The 23,788-nt window shown below is 43.3% G+C and overlaps 1 protein-coding gene and 1 long non-coding RNA gene across 8 annotated transcripts in view; one reads left to right on the top strand and one right to left on the bottom strand.

Annotated features, from left to right (window-relative positions):
* HIVEP3 (HIVEP zinc finger 3) overlaps positions 1 to 23,788 on the top strand; it is a 656,876-nt gene that overhangs the window by 467,589 nt on the left and 165,499 nt on the right. The gene's annotated exons all lie outside the window — the stretch shown is intronic.
* LOC140504592 (uncharacterized) lies at positions 14,187 to 19,853 on the bottom strand. Its single transcript, XR_011967155.1, has 3 exons — positions 19,431 to 19,853; positions 19,014 to 19,133; positions 14,187 to 14,635 (listed from the first exon to the last, which is right to left on the bottom strand). It is a non-coding gene; the product is annotated as an uncharacterized lncRNA (long non-coding RNA).

Below are 23,788 nucleotides of genomic sequence, written 5' to 3' on the forward strand. Positions count from 1 at the left end.
CCTTGTCCTTTAGACACAAGAGCTGTTGCTGTTAGAAAAGGAGAAGGGAATAAACATTTATTAAATTGCTGTGCTAAGTGCCTTATAAATATTATATATCTCATCTGATATTAAGATGAAGATATTCGTAAAATCATAGACTTAGAGCTGGAAGGGACCTCAAAGGTCAGCTAGTTCAGCCCCCTCTTTTCACAGGTGAGGAAAGTGAGACCCAGAAAGCATTAATAGTTGGCTGAAAGTCACACAAGTTAAAAAGGATCAAGGTCTGGATTTAAACCCAGGTTCTCTGACTTCAAATTCAGCCCCTTTTCCATGGGATGACATCACCTCTCACATTGTCCCAGCTTGTTTAGGAATTTTGTTGCTTTGGGAGACCAAGTTGTATTTGTTTTTGTTTTTGTTGTTGTCATCACCCCTTTCTTTGTATCCCCAGCACTTGGCCCATAGTAGGCACTTAATAAATGCCAGTTGACTGTCTTCCAGATTGTCAGTAGACTTTCCTCCCCACAACCCTGGGAGGTAGCTGTGTGATTGGTCAAGTCACTGTCCCTCTCAGAGATTCAATTTCTTCATCTGTAAAGGGGAGTTAGTAATATTTGCACCTAAGGCAACCTTGAGCTCTAGCAGGAGAATCCAAGTGATAATGATCAGAAAACAAGGCATTCGGTCAGTTCCCCTGGATCTAACACATCAAGCAAATTATTTTCCAAAGGCAGAAGCAGAAATACCAGTTCTGAGACCACTAACAGTGGCCGAGAATGTATGAACCCTGTATTCCCTCAGTGCCAAATGGAGGGGCTCTGCACACAGTAGGGTGGGCATACTTCTTTAATGAATGAATGAATGAATGAATGAATGAATGAATGAATGAATGAGGAATTGTATACATTTAGTTAAAGTCGCTGACTGGCAGAGCCAGGCAGGGCATCCAGCCAGTTTCCAAGTTAGATTCCCATGGCAGCCCTCAGTGAAGAAGCCCAGGGGGAGACTTCTGGATCTATAGTTCTCAAGGCATTACTGATTGGGCCACATTTCACTTCTAGCATGTTTTAAAGACATCCAGTAAGAATGAGTTGAAGGAATTGAGGCTGGTTAGCCTTGGCTGGGAGTGGGAGGGCACAGTATATCGCTGATGTCTTTACATTTTACGTGAAGGTCGCGGATAGGGCAGAGCCGTCAGACTTGTATTTCTTGGCCCACAAAGGAGAACCAGGGGTAGTGGGGAGAAGCTTTAGGGGCAGCTTTGTGTTCCCCTTCTAAACCATCTCAACTGTCCAGAAGTACAATGGGTGGCCTCACGAGGTACCGAGTTCCCTACAAGCCCAGGCAGGGTAACCACTTGTCCCAGGAATCAATGCTGTGGGGAGGAACTGGACTCAGTGACCTCTAGGGTCTCTTCTAGCATGGAGCTTGAGAAGGTATTTCTTCAGCTCCTGATTTCCCTCCCTCCTGGCTAAGAAAGGCTGAGCTCAGCTTTCCTGCACTGGGAGAAGGGTGCATGTTTTCTTAGCTGGACGAGGGAAGACTTTTTGAAAATAGTCTCATGCATATTCAGTTCCTGGGGAAGGGGGAACCAAAGCACTATTTTTAGCAGCTTTGGCTGAAATGCCAGCCCAGAATGGTACCTGCCCTGCAGCCACAGAACATGGGCTGGTCAGGAGGAAAGGTGAGGAGGGGACAGTGTTCCCAGCCCTCTGACAGGCTCTACCCCCTCCCCTTTACCATCAGTGATGATGAAATGATTGCCTATAGTATGGACTCTTAAAAAGAAGAAGAAAAAAGAATAACCAGTCATTTAAAGTTTTGCAAAGTCCTTTACACAAATTATCTGGGTTGATTCTCACAATCACCTTGGGATGTAATTGCCATTATTACTCCCATTTTACAGAGGAATAAACTAAGTTTAAAGAGGTTATGACTTCTGTAGTCACACAGCTGATGTTTAAGGCAGAATTTGAACTCACATTTTCCTGACACCAAGTCCAATGCTATACAAAACTGAGGATAGGAATGCCTCACTTCTTCCAAGTTGGAAGGAAGCCTACAAGGTCTCAGGTTCATCAAAACTGGACATCAGAAAACGTAGGTACTCAAATTTCATGGACGTTACTCAAACAGAGAGCCCCTAAGATCCTTGCCCAGATCTCTTATTTTACATACTGCTCTAACAAGCTTGGTGATTGGTTGTCCAAGTTCACAGCAAATCAGAAGCAGCAACGGAGAGCAATGAAGATGGACAACTGACAGACTGACAGTGAAGGGGGAGACAAAAAAGCTAAAGTCAGTCAACAAGCATTTATTAAGCACCTACCATGTGCCAGACCTTATGCTCAGCTCTGAGGAGCCAACGAAAGGCAAAAGACAGTCCCTGCCCTCAAGGCACATACAAAGGACAAATCAGAGATAATCAACCAGCAGAAGGAACTATAAAGAAATACGGTCCATTGGAAAGAGCCCTGGATTAGTATCCAAGAGACCCATGTTCTAGTTTGACCTCCAACGCTTACTCCTTGTGTGATGACTGGTAACAAAAATCACTCAACTGCCCTGAGTCTTACATTCTTAACCTGTAAAATGGGTATAATATTCCATATACTACGTATTTCACAGGGTTGTCATAAGGAAAGAACTTTGTAAACGTTTAAACTGCTGTTCAGAAAGACCTGAGTTCAGATCCTGCCTCAGCTATGTGACTGCGGGCAAGTCATTTCCTCTCTGCCTCAGTTTACTCATCTGTAAAATGGGAGTGGTAAATAATAATAATACCTATATCCCAGGGTTGTCATGGGGATCAAATGAAAGAATATTTGCAATGTACTTTGAAAACCTTAAAACAAACAAAATTATGTATATGCTAATTTTCCACTTGTACCAGAGAGTATTTTAGTTTTATCTCCTTTGCATAAATATTCTGTCATTCATTGTGCTATATTAAATGACAGACAAACTTAATGCTTTAGACTTGATCCAACTTGAGTTTTTGTTGTGTTGGATTTCTTTCAGCCCTATATCAATGACCAGAAGTTGGTCACCCTCATCCTCTACCTGGTCATTCTATGCTCCTTATCATCTTCTCAACAAAGGTTCTCAAGCCAGGCTTGGGTGGGGAAAATGTTTACTCACTGTATTTCTATAAAACTGGTTTCCTTTGTAATTCTATGGATTGTATCTCATGTCTTTAAAAACCTAATACTGAGAAGTGACTTGTAGACCCCCATGCTGACAAAGTGAACCATAAACATAGGTGGAGAAGCCCCTGCCCCTTGTATATTAATGGCTGGTTGTTGACTTGACTGCTCCTCTGAGGGCTACTTTGACTCCCTGGATCAGCAGACCCTTTTGGGCTTTTGCTTTTGTTTCTTAAAGGTATTAAGAACATCTTCCAGCCTTTTATTTGTCCAGATTCCACTCCTCAGCTCTCTTTTTTGGTTACCTTTAATTGGGTGACAGTGTTTGAATTTCTACTTCTTGGATTGGCCAGATGTTGATGGTATTGCCAAGTGTCTTTCCATGGGTTTTTAATGGTTTTCTCAAGGAACTTCTGCCCCAGTGGTTTTTGACACCTGCTCTTCCCTGATAGTGTCATTTTTCCTTCTTATCATGATGTTTATAGCAGGTACTAGCTTATTTTAATTACTGTGTTTGGATTGTCTGTTAGTTGGGCTTGTGCCATACAACTCAAAATGGGTTTTTCAAAATTCCATTCTAAGTATACTTTTCTTCCTTTCATAATTATTTGACACATTAGCATTATTTTTGCCATCTGGTTCATTAGGTAGCTCTTATAAAGCTCTCTTTTTCCCCTTTTCTCTTCTCTTCCCCTCTTCTCCTCTCTTCTCCTCCCCTCTTCTCCTCTCTTCTCCTCTTCTTTACTCTCTCCTCCCATTCCCTTGTTCCCTTCCTCTCCTCTACCCCACCTTCTCCTCTCCTCTGCTCTCCTCTCCTCTGCTCTCCTCCCCTCTCCTCTACTCTGCTGTCCTCTATTTGCCTCTCCTCCCCTCCCCTCCCTTCTCCTCTCCTCTCGTCTCTTCCTGTCCCTCTCTCCTGCTCTCTTCTTTCTGTATCTTGCCCAGGCTTGAAATGCAGGGGCTACTGCCCCATTACTGATCAGCATGGGAACTATGAACTGCTCCATTTTTGACCCAAGCCAGTTAATCCCTTCTTAGGCAATATGGTGGCCCTTCTACTCCCAAGGGCTCACCATATTTATGCCGAAGCTAGTGAACTCAAGAAATCCTGATAGACAAATAAGGAAATTGAACTAGGTGGGCCCTGTGTGGAAGAAAGAGTCAGAAAGTGCAGTGGAATGGGCCACACTCTAGAGCCCCTGGATTCCAGTCTGGTGTCTACCACTCACTACCCATGTGTAACTCCTTTGGGTCTCAGTTACCTCCTCTGTAAAAGATGGGAGTTGCAGTGATTTTTGAGGTTTCTTCCAGTTCTAGAGCTATGAACTGGGGGGAGGGGGCATGAGGGTGGCAGTCAGGAAGGATTTCCTCTAGGAGGTGGTACTTGAGCAGACCATTGATGTTTTCTTGTCTACAGAATGAGGGAGTTAGATGAGATGGCTTCTAAGGGCCCTTCTCCAGAACTCCACCCTATGGCATGGAGTCAAAGGGCTGGGCTTTGAAGTTTGCAGATGAGAACAGTTGAAGCACAGGAGAGTTAAGTAGCCTGCCTATGTAGTAAGTGGCTGAACCAGACTTTGAACCCAGGCCCTCTGCCTTCAAATTCTGAATCGTTTAGTTTAAAAATACTTTCTTCATAATACCCCTATGAGGTAGGCAGTGAAACAGATGTTCACCCCATTTTACAGATGAGCAAACTGGTGGAATCTTTGAATGGGAAATCAGAGGCTCATTTCAGCAAATGGGGGGTGGGGGGGAAGGGAAGGGCATTTTCCTAGCCAGGTCTGAGCACTGTCCTAGGGGCATTCTGTTTTATGTGGTTTCTAACTCCCCTGGCTTCTACCTTCCCATGGGAACATGGACCAGTGGCTTTTTCTGGAGCTGAGAATCAGAGATAGTTGCCTTATAGGATTAGTCTTATTTACTTTCTTATTTAACTTATATTAATTTAATTTATATATAATTTATGTATTTATTATTATATATTCATATAATACATATATATATAATTTAATTAATAGTCTATTTTGTTATTTTGAAAAAAATCTGAGGGAGATTCAGATTCCTGGGCCCAGGGTAGTCAGAGGCTGAGTAGATCCTTGTTCTGACTATCAGTATCTGTGATTTTCCAATGCTTCCCTTGGGCCTCTGACCAATTTTCTCCCCTTTGACTCCTGTTATCCTCCTCAGTTGTAAAAGAAACACATCCTCCTCCTCATAGTCTCTGAAACTTGTTTTCTCCAAGACTGAAGGGCCACTGAGTCTCCACTCCGCTGGAGAGTGCAAAGCATCAGTACAGGCCCCGGAGGTCCCCTTGATGGAGCCAATAGGAGACAAGCAGGGCTGATGGATCCCTTGGTCCAAGGGCCTTGGGCCTGCCTGTTCTAGAGCCCAGCCTTTCTGCCGAGAATGAGCCATCCTAAGCCTAGTCCTCTTCTTGCTTCCAAGCCCAAGGCAGAGATTCCTCTGAGTTCCCCACCCCCAAGGGCTATAAATCAAGGCTTCTCTGTGACTCCCTGTACTGGCTGAAACGGAACGACCCTCCAGGGGACTGGGGGCTTTCCTGACCCTCTGAGTCACTTGATCTCATTGGCTTCTGCTCTGGCTTCTCACTACTCACTACCATTCATTTATAGGTATGGTGTAGAGTCCCTCTCACACTGTCCCAGGCATTGTGATGGGGACTAAGGATAAAAAGATTGAAATGCAATGGTTCCGGACCTCAAGGAACTTATATCCTACCTGAGGGATTGCAGGATTGTAAAATTTAGAGGTAGAAAAAAAGCTTAGAGGTCACTGAGTCCAGTCCTCTCATCTTACAGATGAGGAAACTGAGGTCCATAGAAGGGAGATAAGTTATACCAGATCACAGGTAGTCAGTCAGAGGCAGAGCCAGGATTCAGTCCCAGGTCTTCTGACCCTTTCCACTATATTCTTTTGAAATAAGGTTAGAAGGTATGGCATGGTCAAAGGCATGGAGGTAGGAAAATTCTACCAGTGTTTGGTCCATCCAGTTTGGCCAAAGCCTAAACAGGGTGAAAAGGAATGCTGAGAGAAAAAGCTGAAAATACCCTTTGGAGTTAGATTACAAAAGCTCTTGAATGCTGGTTTAAGGAAGTCAGTTTATTTGTTCGGCAATGGTGAGCCATGGAAGGTGTTTGAGTGGGAGACTCGGAATTCAGATTTTCTTTTCTCTTCAAATTCAAAATTTCTTTTCTCTGCTGACCACCTAAGTCTCATCAGCATAGCTTCCTCCATTATCTCTTGGAGAGTGGGTGATGATCATCCTTGCTAGATTCTTTACCAGCAATTAATGCCCCACATAGACTCAATCTTAGGGTTGATTCAACAAAAATAAAAATAATTTCTAACATTTGTATTGCAATTGATGATTCAAAATGCCTGCTACCACATGATTGCACTTGTCCCTACTACACCCCTGAGAGACAGGTAGAGAGGTCTGGATCCTAGCTCAGAGACATAAAATAATTTGGCTAAAGTTACATAGCTAGTGAGTGGCTGAGCCAGAGGAAGAATCCAAGCCTTTCTTCTGATTTCCACCAGTTTCTGTCATGCACCTCATGTTTGAATTGTGTTCAAGCAGTGTTTGAACTGAGTTCCTTAGAATTCATTAGTTCTAAGGAAAAGAAGAGTGAGTGGGCAACATGATCCTGGTCCCCATATTCTAGATGTAGACACTCAGTCTATCAACAAGCATTTATTCATTCATTATTATGACTTATTAACTGTGTCACCCTGGGCAACTCCCTTCATCTGCCTGCCTCTGTTTCCTAATCTGTAAAATGGGGATAATAAAAACAGCACCTATGTCCTAGTGTGGTAGTGAGTATCAAATGAGATAATGATTGCAAAGGATATTGCAAACCTTGAAGCACTATAAAAATGCTATTTAATGATCATAGTAAACATAAGAAGAAAAGCATTACTACTGTATATTACAGTGCCTAATTCAGTGGAAAGACCTCTGGCTGTGGGTCCAGATGACCTCTTCTCCTTTACTGACAGTATGACCTTGAGAAGATCACTTTACCTCTCCTTGCCTCAGTTTCTCTATCTGCAAAATAAGAGGCTTAGACTAGACAATGTCTAGGGTCCCTTCCAACTCTAAGTCTATAATCCACGGTCTTCTGCTTGAAATCAAAGATGTGAGTCTATCTTCAAAGACACATTATGTTCCCTCTTAACAAATGTTCTCATCCAGGACGTGTCTCAACCACTAGAGTAGACTGAGGGGGAGGATGGATCCCTAATAGCTTACAAATGCTCCCCTTGAAATGTGACCCCGGAACTGAACCCAAGATGAGGTGAGACCAGGGGCTCACCTCTCTTCCTCTGAACAGCTGATGAATGCAGACTGAAATATGGCACCAATAATGATGACTATGGAGGAAGGAAGTCTTGGGTTCAAATACTACCCATGACACTTAATCGCTGTGTGACCAGGGCTGGTCATTGTTACAACTTCTCTGAGCCTCAGTTTCTTTCTACTCCATCATGTAGAAAAAGTTCTGTTTTCCTACCCTCTGTTGCCCCTTGTCTCTTTCGGTGATCCTGCACCATTCCCTTGTCCCTACCCCAAATACCTTTGGGTTGGCCCCTAGTGGCTTCGCATCCCTGCCATGACAAACCTACTTTTTCCTGCCTTCCTGGGCAACATGCCCCTGCCTAACCCTAACCTATCCACACTTAGATTAAAGAAGTCATAGAGGGCAATGGAAGCCCTATGTAGTGTATAGTATATATAGGTTAGGTTGTATATGAAAAAGATCTGGGGGTTTGAGTGGACAGAAAGCTCAAGGTGAGTCATCAGTATGGTGTAATAACAATGATAGAATAGTTAATATTTCTTTATATGATTAGATATAATTAAAATTATTGAAATTAATATAAATTTTACATAAACATATATTCTATACTAATTTTATAATTTATATATAAAAATATAAAATTATTAAATTCATAATTACTAATTGATTTCTTTGGCACAGACCTCTTTGGCTTGAGATCTCTGCTTCCACTTCAGTCTTCACTTCTGCCTCTATTCCTTCGAGTTTAGTATCCTGAGAAAACCCGGCTTCTTGACTTGCTAACTCTCTGGTTCCTGTTCCTTTTAGACCCTGCCCCTGTTTCCATAGTGGGAGATTTCCTCTGAGCCTCAGTGTTTTATTTTGTTTTGTTTTTTTCTAATCACTTCCATGTGTCTGCATAGTCTAGCCTTAGTCAGGAGGCCTGGGTTCAAATCTCAGCTCTGACACGTGCCAGCTGAGTAACCTTGGGTGAGTCATAAAATCACAGTAATTAGAACTGGCAGGGACCCAAGTGGATGCTGAAGTCAGCTCCTTATGGGAGCCAATTGTAATATTTTCAGGGGGTGCCTTTACTTCAGAAATCTGCAAATGCTATAAACCAGGGCTTGGTTTCTTGTTTTGTGATTTTCTAGACTTAAGAAAGTGATGGAAAAAACATTAATAATGCAGATTAAAGTCTCAAATGTGTCATATTCCCACCCGCTCCTGCCCCCCCAGCTGGTAGTTAAACAGCAGACCCCTGAACCTTAAAGACCATTTAGTCTAATGACCTTATTTTACAAGTAAGGTAACTGAGGCCCAGATTGGGGACAGATAGGAGATGGCAGGGCTGGGATCCGCCCCAAGCCTTTTGATTGCCGATCCAGCGAACCCACCAGTTTATTACAATTATCTTTGTGTCCCTGAAACTTGACATCCTCATCTGTGATATGGGAATGGGGGCACACTACCTGACTCCTGGGGCTGTTGTGAAGGAAAGCTTTTTGTAAACCTGAGAGTGTAGTAGAAATGACAGCTCTCATTGTGACCACCACCGCAGGTCTTGGGGGACTTTGGTCCCATCTGCCTTGTGGGAAAAGGGCCCTCAAATTCGGAATAGGCTTGATATGTAAATGACCAGGGCATAATATGGCCTGGGCATAATGGTAGACTGGCAAGAAACCTCGGAGCAGACTGGGTACGTGGAAATCCAATTCCCTTGTTTCACAGGAGGATAAACTGAGGCACAGAGAGTGGAAGAGCTCTACTCTCAGTCACACAACTAGTGAAAGTACTGGGACTAAACCTTCCCTTATTCCAACTAATTCGGAACTTTATCTACTACCCATAAACTATAACTAGGCAGTGCAACTGGAGGCTTTGTCTCAGGGTGCTGAAATTTATCGGGCTCTGTCATCACTAGCATTCCTTCAGCAATGGAAAAACAACTGAGCTTCCTCCCTGGTTGACAAGTATAATTAGCTCAGATAGGCAGCGACCATGGAGCCCCACCACACCCATTTCCCAGTGTTAGGCTTCTACTATGGTCCAAGCACTGTGCCAGGGACCAGACCAAACCGTGCTTGGCTCCTCCTTTCTGATGGTGGCTTAGCTGCCTCAAATTGTCTTGGAGTCTACCCTTTCTTGTACAGTTCAATATTCTGAGTTCTTTCCAATCTCTCCTAGTAGAATTTGTCTTTAAAAAAATGATTTGAGGGCCCACCTCATCTTTGCCCCAGATATTAATGCTATTAACATCTATGCCCTGCCGCACACTGCCTTTCCATCCAGAGACATTTATCCAGGGCCCATTACTTTGGTAGACATAGGTCTAGAGGTAGAAAGGATCATCTTATCCAATCCTATTTAGGAACTGAGGCCCAGAGAGGTTTCAGTGATTTGAAAAGAGGTGGTAAAAAAAAAAAAATATGGGAGGAAGCAGAATTCGAACCTAGACCTTCTGATATGTTCACTTTTCTCACCTACAGAGTACCCACTGACGTCCTAGTACAATGTGGATGTGAGTAATGGTGGAAGTGGGGGATCAGTGGACAGGGCCTTGCAGCAGTGGCAGGGTATGTGCAGGAGGCACATTTACCGCAAGGGAAAGAACTTTATAATGAGATGCCACTGGTGTCCAATGATGTCTGTAGTAAGAATAGCCAGCATTTATACAGCGCTATAAGGTTTGTAAAGAACTTTACATATGTAATCTCATTTGATCCTCACAATCCTGGTAAGTAAGTGCTATCATGGTGCCCATTCTGTAGATGAGGAAACTAAGGCAGGCAGAGATTAAATGAGTTGCCCAAGGTCACCCTGTGTCTGAGGCAGGCTCCAAACTCTTCTTCCTGCCAAGTCCAGCATTCTCTCTGTTACGCCATGTAGCTACCTACATTTTTAATGAAAAGGTAGGTAATTGGGAGAGCATTTTTATAGCAGGGAAACATAGCACAACATTGGTTTCTGAGAGAGCCAGTCTTTGACTTCCTAGCCCTGAGATCCAGTCATCAAAGAGAACAGACAGAAGGATCCAGGCTCCAAGGCATAGTTTTCCCACCTTTTCTGAGAAAAAAAAAAGATTTATCATCTGCAAAAAGGCCAGGAAACTGGACCCCCCGGAGTGGGGCTCCCCAGCCTTGGCTCCCCCTGACCTCCCTCCCCTCCCAGAGTCTGTCTTCTGTGGTCCCTGATCCTGCCAGCTGTTTCCCTGGTGCTGGCTTCTGCAGTATATTGGAATGGACAGAAACAGAGGAGGAAGTCAGAGCAGCAGGAGGAAACAGGGCAGCTCTGTGCGGCTCCCAGCATAAGGGAGCGTCTGTTTGAGGAGGCCTGACTCAAGGAGAAGGACCAGTTTTCTTGGGTGATGTCTCAACAGCTCTCAAGGCCATAACCAAAGAGGGCAGCTTTTGTGATGGAGCCACTGGCCTAGAGGGAGGACAGGGAGGGGCTTTAGACTTACCAGGCTCTGATTTCATCAAAGTGGTTTTATAAAATGTTTTATTAATGTGTGTGTTTGTGTATATACACGCACATATGTGTTTGTGTATATTTTTACCTTTTGTTCAGTTGTATCACTTGTTTGACTCTCTGTGACCCAATTTGGGGTTTTCTTGGCAGAGATACTGGAATGATTTGGTTTCCTTCTCCTTTTGAGAAAGATGAGGAAACTGAAGCAGACAGGGTTAAAGTGACTTTCCCAGGGTCCTACAGCTAGTGTCTGAGGCCAGATTGGAACTTAGGAAGAGAAGTCTTCCTACTCCAGGCTCAGAGTTCTGGATACTGTCGCATCCCTTAGCTGTCAATTTTCAATAATTCCACTAAAAACAAACAAAAAAACCCTCTCCCTTTTAACAAAGGGAAACAGGTAAGCAAACATGAACCCAAATATGTTATGTGCCATCCCATCTCCATTGGCTAGCACCTTTCTATCAAGATGAGGGAAATATGTTTCATCCCCTAGTCTTCTGGATATTGAGATTGGTCGTTGAATTCATCTGAATTTTGATGTCTTTTAGTGCCATTTTCCTTTACGTAACAATGGTTGTTATTTTCCCGAATCTACTTGTTTTACTTTCCAATCAGTTTGTATGCCTTCCCAAGTTTCTCTGAATTCCTCATATTCACTATTTCATCTCAATAAACATGTATTAAGTGCCTACTATGTGCTAGGCACTGTGTGAAGTGCATATGATGAAATAACATTCAATTATTTATTTGGGGTGAGAGAGGGTCCAGAATTTTGATTTCCTAAAAGCAGACGTTCTTTTTTCTAATGTTGAATTACTTTATTTTTGGAGGCAGTCAGAGTTAAGTGACTTGCCCAAGGTCACAGAGCTAGCAAATTCTTGAGGCTGGATTTGAACTCAGATTCTCCCAACTTTGAGACTGATGCTCTTTTCACTGTACCACCTAACTGCCTCAAAAGCAGGTATTCTTGACCTGGCATCCATGAACTTTAAAAATATCTTTTTTAAAATTAAAAAAATATTTGGTAATTATATTTTAGTATACTTGGTTTCCTTTACAATCTTATGTATTTTTTATGCATTTAAAAATATTATTCAGAAAAGGGGTCCTTGGGCTTCATCAGACTGCCAAAGGGGTCTCAGTGACTGAGAAAAAAAATTTAAGCATTCCTCCTTCTATAAAAGCCTATTAGCAATTGTTTTGGGATGGATAGTCTTGGACAATTGGCATTGGCATGGATCTTAAGTGATTTTGCCTTAGGTCATATAGCCAATATGTTTGTGTAAGAGGCAGGATTTAAACCCAGGTCTCCTTGAATCTAATGCCATTTCTATATCCATTACGTCATACTTCCTGTTATTATATGCAGATGCCACAATTTATTTAGCCATGCACTAAATCTTGGGGACCCCATTTGTTTCCTTTTTTTTCTTTAGCTACCACAAAAAATTCTGCCATATTTTGCTATGTATGGGGCCTTTTTGTCTTTGACATCTTAGGGGCGTAAACAAACAAGCAATGATAGTACCAGGCCAAAGGATTTGAATATTTTAGTCCCTTTTCTCACCTAATTTCATTTTGCTTTCCAGACCTCTTCCCAGCTCCACCAACAGTGTGTTAATGTGCCTGTCTCCCCACAACCCTTCTTCCATTGACTCTGTGCCCTTTTTATCATTGTTGACAATTTGATGGGTGTAAGGGGAAACCTGAAAACTGTTTTAATTTTTATTGGTGAATTAGAGTCTTTTTATGAGGTTTGTGATAGCTTTCATTCCCTCTTTTTAATGTCATCATTTGCTTTTTAATTTTTTTTACCAATATCATTTATATGTGTGTGTGTATCTTAATTTCCAAGTGTCTTTCCCCTTTCCCTGCCCAGTGAGCCATCCTTTGTAATAAAAAAAAGAAGAATAAAAGACAAGGCAGCTTAGCAAAATCAACCAACACATCAGCCTTCTCTGACAGCACATACAGTATTCCATACCCATAGTCCCCCCTACCTCCACAAAGAAGCAGTGGAGGTACCTTTTCTTAGCCCTTCCCAGGAACTAAGATTGGTCAGTAAAATTATGTAGGGGTCACTTTCATTTTTTCTTTCCATTTACATCATCATAGTAATTGTATACATTGTTTTTTCTGGTTCTATTCATTTTACTCTGCATCAATTAATATAAGATTTTCTATTAGGAAATGACCAATGGCATAATGTGTTTATAAATATATAGATACACACACACACACAATAGGCTTTTAGGAGAGATGACTGATGCCAAGATTCATTTCCACTTGACAGTTTTTTCCTTTTTATCTTCCATTGGTTTGGTTCATGAAAAAGTTATTTTTTTTTGTAATTGAAATGATCTATTTTATCATTTATGATCACTTTGATCCTATGATTAAGAATTTTTTCTTTCTAGTCACAGGTCTTAAAACTTCTGCCTTTTGGAGAGCTGGTTGTTAAGCATCTACCAGCAGACCTCACTTTCTTGAGTCTAAACAATCAACAAAATAATAAACAAAGCCCTACTTTGTAGTGTTCGCCAAGGTGTAATTTCAAAAGTGTAAATCCTCACAGCAAAAATTTAATGTCTCTTGAGAGCTGGCTCCAGCACAATTCTGGTTATGGATCATGTCTGGAGTATTGTGCTCCTTTCTGAACATCACATTTTGGGGAGGAATATTGACAGGCTGGACCCCCATGCATCAAAGATAGAGCACTGGATTGGTAGTCAGGAACACCCAAATTCAAATGTAACTGTGTCAGCCCTGGACAAGTCACTTAACCTCTGTCTTAGTTTCCTCAACTATAAAACGGGGATAAAAACATCATCTACCTCACAGGGTTCTTTTGAGAATCAAATGAGATAATATGTATAAAAGAACATAGTACTTTGCACACAGTAAGTGCCCAAATGTTTGGAGCAGCTAGGTGGCACAGTGGATAGAGTGCTGGGCGTAGAATGAGGAAGATTCATCTTCATGAGTTCAAATCCAGTCTCAGACACTTACTAGCTAGGTGACCCTGGACACATGTCACTTAACCCTGTTTGGCAATTTCCTCATCTGTAAAATGAGCTGGAAAAGGAAAATGGCAAACAGCTCCAGAATCTTTGCCAAGAAAACCTCAAATGGGTCGCAAAAAGTTGGATGTGACTGAAAAGCAATTAAACAAGAAATAAATGCTTCTTTCCCTTCTCTCCAGAGGATGGGGAGAGAACTGGAAACTGTACCTTATGGGGATCAGTTGAAGGGAACGTGGAGAAGATAAGTCTTCAGAGTGTACTTGAGAACTGGAATTTATTCTGCTTGACCCTCAAGAGCAGGAACTAGGAATGAGGTGCAAAGTAACAGCATTTAATTAGAGACAAAGCAAATCTGCCTGATAAATAGACTTGTCCCCAAGTGGCCACCATTGCCTCTGGAGATGGTGGGCTCCTCATCGCTGCAGGTCTTCATGCAGAGGCTGCTTGGCTGCTTTCTGGGGAGGCTATAGCCAGCATTCCAAGGGACCAGGTAATTTAGCTGCTGTCAGAGAGTCTAGAAAACCATGAAGGGCACTGAGGCTTGACACTGCCAGAGTCAGGGTGCATCTCCCCACAGAGACGTCTCTGAAGAGATCAACACTTCTTTGAATGTATACATTCTGACCTCCTTGTCAAAAAATCAAGAGCCTTAATTATGGTTCAGTTCATAAAGCTCTTTAGGCTTCCTGAAGGCATCTCTCAAAACCTTAGTGAAAAAAAAGGGGGGTTAAATCAAAACATTAATAGCAAATAACATTTCTATATCTCACTAATATGTTTATAAGTCACTTCATATAGACTTCTTTTGAGCTTCACAATAACTGTTAATTATCCCCATTTTACATATGAGAAAACTGAGACTCATCATCCCACATCTAGAAATGTAGTAACCAGGATTTTGCTGTATATCGAGCTCCTCCCATTAAGGAACTTTCAGCAGCAGTTCCTTAGAAAATGACTGCATTTCAGTTGAGAGGAGTGAGGAGATATCATTGTGGAAATGAGGGGAAATTAGGAGAAAAAAGGGATAAAAATAGAGGTGGGGGCATGTGGGAGAGACCTCCACTAATAATTACTAGCATTTTTATCGTCCTTTATGGATTATAAAACATGTTATATGTACTATCTCATTTGATCCTTGAAATAACCTTGAAAAGTAGATTGTGGAATGTGGAAGTATTGTCATCCCCATTTTTTAATTGAAAAATTGAGAAAATTGAGGCTCAGAGGTGAAATGATGCCTGAGCTTACAGAGGTGAAAGTCAGGATTTGAACCCGAATCTTTTGACTCCAAATATAGTGCTTTTTCACCCCATCCACTTCCAAAAGTATCCCCTTGCCTAACTTCCTTCTTGCCCCTCACCATTTGTCCAGCCTGTGAGATCTCCTTTTCCCAGGATGAGAGATGGAAAATCCCAAATACTTATCTCCACTCTTCAACCATCCACCTACCTGCCTGCTTTTACCCCATCTGATGATCATCATCAGATTCACCTGTCATATGTCTGCTCTCTGTTTTAAAAAAAAAGAGCCCATCTTGTATTCCCTGCCAAATATGGCTGTCATCTGGGAGGCAGGGCAATTGAGCTATGAAGGGCAGAAAAGAAATTTAGCAGTAACAACCCTAACAGGGAGAACAATCTAGATCCCTGGTAGGCAGAGATTCCCTGAGGCTCTGGACTGGTGTTTCCTAAACTGGCTCATTGGGACTGAGTGCATTGACAAAGGGGCAAGAAGAGACCCAAGGAAAGAGCTCCTTGTGGCTGATAAATACAGCTGGTTATCAGGCTAGCCTTCTCTAGGCCAATGTTCCCCAGTATCATGGGTCCCTGGGAAAGCCTTGTGCTGGCGGCTGGATATCTTAGGGAGAGGATCCCAAAGGACTGGACCATGATTCCTGTGTCACAAGATCAGCAACAACTGTATCTGATGTCTTTTGATCCCTTGTCTCAAGCAGGCCTATGTCAGAGCCTGCTGGATCCTAACATAGGAAGACTTTGCTGAGAGGTGTCTGAGGTCCCTACTCTGAGAGGGAGCCAGGCTCATTGAGATGGCAGGTGAAGGGGGACAGGGGTGGCATGATGCTCACTCTCATTGGTTGCTAGTGAGGAGAAGGAGCTAAGCTTCAGGGTTCCCCAAGGCCCTCTGATCCCACTAGCTGAAGGCTGTTACAGGAGTAGACAGCAGCTTCTGCCCCCCGCCCCACCCCCAAACTGAAGTCAGAGCTCAGCCCAGTTGACTGCCAGGAATAGGCTGTGGGGACTGAAGAGTGGCTGGCATGCACGTCAGGGCTGCTGTGTAAACAGCCTAGTAAAGCCACCTCCCAGACCGCACTGGATTGGAAACCTCCCCCACGGTGCCATCGCAAAACAGGGCTGGAGTAGTTATTAAAAGCAGCAGTTTTCGAAATTTGCTCTTTGGAAGGCAACGTGCATTGTGTAATTTCCCAGGAAAGGCCATGCAGTGTCAGGGGTGGGGTGCCCTCCTCCCCCCTACCCCCCACCTTTCTGCCTCCCCCATAACCCTCTTTCCCAGGATTCATGGTCAGAATCGAGTGTTTCTCCAGTCCCAGCCCATCCGCTGGGCATGGGGCCCTGGGTGGAATTAGAAACATAGAAACAGCCTCTGTCCATCAGATCTCACTTTGAGAACAGGGATTTGGGATTCCTGCCTGAGCCACTCCGTCATTAGCTCTGCAAGAACAGGATCAGGACCCCTGGTAGGCCCAGCCCCCACATGTGTTGAGGAAGGCACACATGATCCTGTGCTCCCTTTTCCATTGACCATGAGTGGGCATAGGTTGGGCATTCCCCTGTTGCTGGACCTGAGGTTGGATGTGTGTAGATATGCCAGTCATTCTCCTTCCTCTCTCCTCTTGGTTACTCTTGCCTCATAGACTCAGAATCCTAGAATACTGAATTGAGGAGGGACATTGAAAGCCTTCAGAGGCCACCAGACCCTTTACAAAGATCCCTGTGGGGAGATAGTGACTTAGAAAGACACATGTTCACATTATCTATGTTTTATTGTTGTATTTTTTAATTTGTTAAATATTCCCTAACTACATTTTTAATCTGACTCTGACCACTCTTTGGAAAAGTTTTGGCAACGTGAGACCCAAAGGCTGTGGCTTTGACCCCCTTGTTCTAGTCCAAACCCCTCATTTTAGAGAGGAAAAAGATGGAGGTCCTAATAGGACAAGTGACTTCTCCAAGGTCACATGGTAAGTTTATGGTAGATTCTAGGACTTCATGGCTGAGTCTCCTGATTACTATTCTGGACTCCTCTCCGCCACACCATCTAGCCTTTGCCCTCTACCCTTTCAATCTAAAAAGAGGAAGAAAATCTTGGGATGACACAATCCACCCCAAATGTCTTAGGTCATTGTGGTAAAGCTGACCCTAATGACAAAGGGACTTCACAGATTCCTCACCAAAACTGACCTATCAGAAGATAAAATAGCTTTTAAGTCTAGTTCTTTAGATTTTCACACAAAGGAGAGACCTCTGCCATGTCTGACCTCAAAGGCTCATCAACGTCAGTGTCACCTGACCTCATTATAGTTGGCATCTGTATGGTTTCCTAATGTCTAGAAAGTGATTTCTTTACATCATTAAGAAGCAGGAAATGCAAGTATTATCATCCACCCCCACCCCCTTCATGGACTCTATAAGCATTTGTTAAAGTACCTACTATGTGTTGGGCACTATGCAGGATTCAGGGATACCAAGACAATATGAAAGATGGACCCTGCTCTCAAGGGTCTTATATTCTAGCTCTTTGGAAGCAAGGGAAAATGAAAGCATTTTTGTTTTTGTGATACCAGCACCTAGAACAGTATCTGGCACATAGTAGGTACTTGATAAATTCTCCTTGACTGACCAACTGATTCTACTGAGTGGATGTGCTAAATGCACAAAGAAGTAAACAGTCCATATAACATGAGGAGGGAGTGAACACAGCATGTGGAGGGATGGGGAAAGGCTGCCCAGGGAAGTGAGCACTAAAGGAAGTAAGGGATCCTAAGAGACACAGGTCAAGAAGGCTCAAATTCAAGGTATGGATGATGACCTGGGCAAGGGTTGCAAAAACAGGAGAAAGAATGCCAATTCTGATGCACAGCAAGTCAGCCAGTTTGAATGGAATGTTGTATATAGAAGGCTGATAACATGAAATGTGAAATAAACGTGGAGCCAGATTGCAAGGTTCTTTAAATGCCAAATTGAGGAGTTTGTGTGTTATCCTTGAGGCAAGAGTTGGGAGCCACAAATTCTTCTGGAAGGTGGAGGATGGATTGGAGAGGGGGAAGACTGGAAGCAAGGAGACTGAAACTCAGAGAGGTTTAGCAAATTTCTCAGGCTCACCCAATTAGTATGTGCCAGAGATGGGATTCAAAACCAAGACCTGAGATTCTAAATCTAGGGCTTTTCCTGTTCTACTCTTTACCTTCCCATTTTACAGATGGGGCAAACAGAGGTTAAGTGACTTGCCCAGGGTCACACAGCTAGTAAAGGTCTGAGGCTGCATTTGACTCCAGGTCTGGGGTTCTATCCACTGCACCACCTGGTTTCCCCTCTTTGAAGTTTTTAAGATCCAGAGGGTATTTCCCTCTCAACAACCTTTTGATGAGTGTAAAGGTAATATAAATATTATTATTCCCATTTTGTAGATGAGGAAATTGAGGTTCACTGATATGAAGAGATTGGTCCATGACTACACACCTTGTAAGAGGTAGTGCTGGTAGGTACTTGCACCCAGTTCTTCTGACTCCCAAGTCCAACTCTCTTTTACCATCCTACTATAACCATAAACTTGTGTTATTAATAACATTCATAGAAAATATTAAAATCACCATCATAAGCATGAAATATTGTTGTTTTTTTATGATCGTGGTTGTCAGATTGACAAAGAACTAGGAAGCAGGCAGGTTTGTCCATCCCATTTCTCTTCCCTTTCCCCTTTCCCTTTCCACTTGCTGTCCTCTCTGCACTGCCTCCAAGGGACCCAGAACCCTCATGAGGATCATCTTCAGAGCCTCTTCCATTGCTCTAGCTCAGCCTGACCTCCCAAGTACTGAAACTCACCTTAGGTAAAGTTGAAGATAAGACTTGAGTTCCACTGACTGCTTCTCAGGACTTGGCTGTCTCATCTGATCAATTATTTCAGACTCAGTAAGGTGCTCCTGGTCTCTGTGACTCTCCAATCTAGTAACATGTGCATTTTATCAGGGACCTCCATGTCCCAAGCCCCCTGACCCACGGAAGATATTTGGGGAAAGTGACAAGCCCAGGGAAAGAGATAACTCTGGACAGTAAGAGACAAGGGTTCACATCCTGGCAATTTACTTCTATATTAACTTGCCCCTCCCCACTCTTATCCATGCTAACTTTCCCTTAAGAGATAGCATGGGTGCCAACTAGGCCTGGAGGTATAAATTCCAGGAGGGGATTCCTGAAGTAGTTGTTGGAATCTCACGACTATTGACTATCATTGTGTCTTACCTTGTGTGAAACACTCTGGCCTCAGAAAACAAGTTAGGGTGCAAGGAAGTATTGTTGAGGACAGAATTGTTGATAACATTGGCATAAAGTCATTTCTTTCCTGTCCTTTGATGTACTCTGTGTTTAAGACCTGAGGCATCTCACAACACAGCCTGATGAATAAGCCTTTACCATAGTCACATGCAACTCAGGGGAACACAGACGTACTAGGAGAACCACCTGGTGCACTCCCCAGGGCCACATTGCTTGGTGACAAATTCAATTCAATAAACATTTATTATTAAATGTCTCCTCTATATAAAGCAGTATACTAAGTTCTAGGCATTAAAAAAGTGAAAATCTGCAGTCAGTGCTAGTCCTGAAGGGAAGACCTTGAAGTAGCTTGCCTCTCACCTGGATTTCCTGCTTTTCCTCCAGTCAACCCACTCACCTCTACAGGCACCACAGGAGAACCAGTTTAGTAAAAACAGACCCAGGAACCTGGGGCTCTTGCTGCTTTTGTAACTCCATATTATGAGTGGGAGAGATTGGTGCTCTCTTAGAGGGTACTGGCATCGGCTGCTACCCTCTCACTTCCACAGCTCAACCCCCCACCCTCACCCCAACACCACCGAGATTATAGTACAACTAACAATGTGCATCTAGACCATACTTGTGCTTGGTCTGGAGCCACAGACTACTCTGATTTATATTCAGGCAGCCTGTCTCCTAATTTTGGAAAGAACATGCTGTTAGAGCCAGGTGGAAGCAAAGTGTTTTATCAACCCTCCCTCACTCCAGTCCCAAATCAAACCAATAAAAAGGGAATGCCCTGCCATTCAGAGTCCATCCTAAGGAAAGAGGATGCATGCATGCATTCATTCATTCATTTTGCTTTTTTTAAAGTGCCCTTAGTTTCCTCCTTGGCAACACCAGCATCCCCAGCTTCACCCCACCTGAGGCCACCCATCTGGCCACTCAGATCTCCTAGCTACTCCCCCCCCCCCCACTCCCAGCTGTTTGGCATTGGCTGTCCTGTGGTTAGCACCACTATCCTGGGAATTTCTTTCTTTCTGAAAGATTGGTTGGGGGAAGCAAACAGAGTTCCCTTTGCCTGTGGGGGGTGCAGGATTCGGCCTGGAATGGGGAGAAGAGGAGGAGAGGACAGGGCAAAATCAGGAGATTTTGAAGAATGTAAGGGATCTCTTTTTGAAAGATTTCTGCCTCCACACATCTATCTCACCGTGTGGTTTGGCTCTGTGGATTTGATATGTGTGTGTGTGTTCCCAGTACATTTTCTTCTAATTTTTAAAGCCATACGTAACTTCAGGGACATTTAATCCATATGTTTCTGATTCTTTAACACTTAAATCAGCCAAATGTTGTTTTGTAAGACATATTTGCAAAGCCCTTTACAAAAACACTTAACTCCTTCTTTCTCCAGCATGGGAAGGCAGGGTGCACGAGGCCCATGTTTCTCCCCACTACCACCATCATTTTCCTACACAAGAAGAGACCAAAGTCACTGATTGGGGCCTCAGTACATTTACAGGAGGGAGGCACACTCACTGCCCAATGAAAGAGGAGTTCTCAGGGTCTATGCCTTTGTCAATCAACTAATCAATAGCATTTATTGAACAATGATTACCCCCAATGATTATCATCAATCAATGAGTTGATATCTCCCCAAAATCACCATCAATTAGATTTTACACAGAGGTATTTACTGAAGGAAGCATAGTAGAGACAAAACTATCCCTCACCACCCCAAATGCAAAGTAGGGGGTGAGGGAACCCTCTACATGCCCCCTTAGTCCATGGAAGAATGACTTAAATGTAAAGGGTTGCTACAAGATATTCTTCCCCATAGTCAATAGAAGACTTGCCTGTATGCTATGTAGTCTCCCTTGCTGGATCAATCTCTTGTTGGACCAGGTCAAGCAGGCCACTTTTCAGGGCTTCCCACTAGCTTCAGCTGCTGTGACTACTAGTGCACCCTACCATGGACTCCACTTACTGAACCTCTCCTGGCTTTTCCAACCTTTTGAGGTTCACGTGATTGTAAGCTGGTCCATCCACATCCAATACACATTCACCTAAAATCAGGAATGAATGATAGGGACAGGAACAGAAGAATCAAAGGCCGCACGTGTTCGTAAGTCCATGGCAATGGGATGGTCATGGGCAGCAGGTTGAGGCTTCTGCCATGTCTCCCCACTTAGAGGCTTACAGCAATTCCAGCCTTCCTCACCACCAAGGAGAAGAGTGGGATTTTCATCTATTGGAGCTGTACAGTTTCTTCTGTCTTGCAGCCAATCAAAAGGCTTTTTATCACCACCCAACAAGCTGGGAGGAAACAGTCAGGCTACCTGTGCATGCTCTGAATCTAGAAGGGAAACAGATCTTCCACCTTGAATTTCAAGGCGGCTCACCAACCCTCCACATTATAGATTGCAGTAGGCAGATACTGCACATGCTCTAAGAATAGGAGACATATTGGCCAGTCGGCCTCTTATATTACACTTTGGATAGAGTGCCAGGCCTAGAATCAGGAAAACCAGAGTTGAGATCTGGCCTTAAGACACCAACCAGCTGTTCCACCTTGAGCTAATCACTTAAACACTGTTTGCCTTAGTCTCCTCATTTGTAAAATGGGGATGATAAAATCTACCTCCCAGGGTTGTTGTGGGGATCATATTTAGCAATCACTATGTTATTGTGGTAACTTATTATTATTATATACAAAATACATACAAGGTGATTTTGTGGGAAAAGAAAAGAGAGAAGGAGAAAGAAGAGGAGGAGAAGGGGAAGGGGGGAAGAGAGGGCCAAGCTCTCTGCTTAGTGCTAGAGATAAATATAAAAAGCAAACAAAAAAAAAGACATACACTGCATTCAAGGAGCTCACATTCTAAGGGGGATAGACAACACATAAATGAGAGCTTTAGCCGGATGGGGTTGGGGTGGGGGGGGCGTTAATGAAGTACCTAGAATGAGGGCATCTTGTCAAAGTGCAGAAGTCAGAATCAGAGCCAGGAGGGGAATAAAGACCTTGGGTCTCTCCACAAAATGGAGGCCCCAGGAGGAATTTACCAATGGGAAAGGGGGCTGGCTTAGCCAAAGAATATTCCAGAATGAGAAGGCTGCAGGGGTGATTGGATGTTCCAGGATGAGTAGGTCCCAGGCACTGAGGAAAGTTCTAGCCTAAGAGAGCAGCTAAGGCATCATATGGAAGTCCCCAAGTCAGGAAAACACCTACTCTGAGCCCCCTTCCTCTGCACACACATAACCCCCCCCAATCAACACCTGCAGTTAAAGTCTCCCCTCTACCATCTCAGTCCCTGGTGCAGTATCTACGTCCCGTTTCCTCTCCTTATTTCCTTGTAACCTCTCAACAACTCTGCAAGGTAGACAGAGCAAGTATTATCAGGGAAACAGCATGGTGGATGAGAAGGGTAGAGACCTTTGAATCAGGAGGTGTGTGTTTCAATCCTGCCTCCAATTCTGACATTTGACATTGAAGTAAGGTTGAGTACCTTTCCCTCTCTGAGTATCTGTTTCGTCCTTTGTGAATGGAGGATAATAAGTTTCATACCACTTTCCTCACCACTCTGCACTGCTCTGAGGAAGCTATTTTGTAGACTTTAAAGCATATCTAAACCTGTGAATCACCACCACCACCACCACCACCACTACCACCACCACCACCATCATCACCACTATCATCATCATCATCATGACTTCAGGTAAGGATGGTGGTGGTGGTAGTGGTAATGAGAACAGGCCTTGGGGTCAGAAGATACCAGGTTCAAGCTTCACCTCTGACATAGTCTGGCTGTGTGATCTTGATCAAGTCCCCAACCTCACGACATCCAAGGCAGCTCTTTAAGACTAAGTTGCAGAACTGTTGAAGATGGGTATTAATGAAAGGCATTTGTATACAAGAATTTCCCCATACCAGCAGTGTCAAACTCAAATATGAAGGGGTGGGGTGGGGAGACACCACTAACCAGTACATAAGGATCCCTGTAGGACATATATTGACTTAATTTTAAAATGTAATGTTATCTATGTTTTATTGTATTTTTATTTATTTTGTGAGATCTTCCCGTTTTCCTCTAGTTGAAGATGTACTGGGGAGTATTGTAGCTCCCTGGTCCATGTGTTTGACACCTCTGCCCTATCTCATTGAAATCAAAATTTTTTTAAAGGCATATTTTAGAAATGAGGGAAATGAAGCATGTGGTGGGTAAGTGACTGGCTCAAAGTCGCCCAGTCAGTTAGCAACAGAACAGGATTAGACATTGCAGTCTAGCAGTTGCTCTTCTGGATTTCACATATAGAAGATGGTAGTAGCCAGTTGGCAGGAAGACCTATTC

This window comes from Notamacropus eugenii, chromosome 5 (genome assembly GCF_028372415.1).
Source record: "Notamacropus eugenii isolate mMacEug1 chromosome 5, mMacEug1.pri_v2, whole genome shotgun sequence".
Lineage (NCBI taxonomy): Eukaryota > Metazoa > Chordata > Mammalia > Diprotodontia > Macropodidae > Notamacropus > Notamacropus eugenii.